Source organism: Morone saxatilis, unplaced genomic scaffold (genome assembly GCF_004916995.1).
Source record: "Morone saxatilis isolate NCDOM2014 unplaced genomic scaffold, NCSU_SB_2.0 Contig9, whole genome shotgun sequence".
Taxonomy (NCBI): Eukaryota; Metazoa; Chordata; class Actinopteri; family Moronidae; genus Morone; species Morone saxatilis.
In genome coordinates this window covers 11,516,704-11,518,491 of record NW_023340268.1, presented here as the reverse complement: position 1 = coordinate 11,518,491, position 1,788 = coordinate 11,516,704, and the positions used below count along the sequence as shown (strand labels likewise).

At 40.2% G+C, this 1,788-nt stretch overlaps 1 protein-coding gene across 1 annotated transcript in view; it reads right to left on the bottom strand.

Moving 5' to 3' along the window:
* The window catches only part of cap2 (cyclase associated actin cytoskeleton regulatory protein 2), a 20,604-nt gene that overhangs the window by 3,611 nt on the left and 15,205 nt on the right, over positions 1-1,788 (bottom strand). The window lies entirely within an intron of this gene.

Sequence of the window (1,788 nt, the reverse complement as noted above, 5' to 3'; positions counted from 1 at the left end):
TCTTGTGCATTATTTTATACACATTCCCCAAACATTAAACCTAATTTGAATCTCCACTAGATATCAAGATGAAATTCTGTGGCTTTAAACAATGTCTGGCTGAGCAGTGTGAGTTTGTTATGAGGCTAATCAGGTCCTGTAATTAGTGCTCTGCTCATCTCGAGTCCACATGTGTCTGCATGTGTCCACTGCTTTGTTTTAACTGATGAGCTGTGTACAGTAAAAGTGCACAGCCATCTATTGACTTCTTCAGTGAGGAGAAGCAAATACACACACACACACACACTTGCTGTCTGAAGACCTTGCACAGCTGCCAGACACACACACCCATCACAGGGGCTGAACCGTCACTTTACGCGCTTCTGAGTACAGCTGAGACTACTTGACCTTTGACACGAGGCACATGTGCCGTGAATATCACTGCTGAACAATGCTGACCTGTTACACTAAACAACTCAGCGCATACCACTGGATTACAACCAGCGTATGTGTGTGTGTGTTCATGCATGGCTGTAAAACTGTCTGACTGCTCCTTTGTGTCCATGCCTGTGTTTGTGTGTGTATGGGTGTACACAAACACGTTCGTTAACTTTTTTGTTAGAGAGTATTTCTGTTCTGTTTAAGGGTTGTTTGGTCGTTTTGGTCCATTAATAAGGCGTATCACTGTGGTGAATTTAATTTTAAATCCTCATATAAGACTAATTATCAGAGACATTTCTGCGGCTTTTGACTAGAACTGAAACAAAAAATCAATTGACAGAAAATTAATTGGCAACTATTTTGATAATTGATTAATTTAAGTAATTTTTCAAGCAAAAATGCCAAACTTTCTCTGGTTCCAGCTGTTTTTTGTGTTATAAACTGAATATCTTTGAGTTTTGGGCTTTTTGATGGACAAAACAACTATTTTATCAATTAATTGAGGCAATAATTGTCAGATTAACTGAAATAATTATTTACAGTCTAGCTGTGTACTTATTAACACAGCTAGACTGTAAATAATAATTTCAGTTAATCTGACAATTTTTTGATCAAAAGTTTTCTCCTTCAGAACGTACTTAACTGGTCAGAAGTTACCACAAACTGCTTATAGGACAGTTTGAACAAATATATATCACTAATAAAGCGCTTAATAAGAATAATCTTGATGTCCTCCCATGTTTTTAATTTCATTCATGTTTTAATTAAAATGTAAAGTCCCTAATGTGATTAGTAGTGCGTCCATATGTCAGCCTGTGCATGTCAGAGTATAAGCGTGCCACTAAACCCCTATCCGAGCAGCAGATGACGGCTGCGTTGAAGGGGGACCAGCCCTGCAGTTTAGGTTACGGCGCAGGGCCGTGTGTGTACACAGAGTCTTTGTCGGGGTTCTTCTGTGAAGAAACCCTCCATTCAAGTAAACCCTGAGGACCACCTGTTGAGTACCACACACTCCGGGCCTTGTACGCACACACACTTCAGCTCTGTCGACTGACGGCAGGGACAGCAGCTGACACACACAGCCACTGCAGGCTCTCAAGTTTCTGAATGTCGAAAACAGTTGTTGAGCATTAGCTTCACCCGAGGTTTTAATCATTTGACGTTAAAGGAACAGTTTAACATTTTGGGAAATGCGCTTATTCGCTGCTGCAGAGAGTTAGATGAGAAGATTGATACGACTTATGTGGTAGACATGGAGGTACAGCTAGCAGCTATTTAGCTTAGTTAATCATAAAGACTAGAAACATAGGAAAACAGTTAACCTAGCTCTTTCCATCCAGCAGTAACAAAATCCACCTACCAGCATCT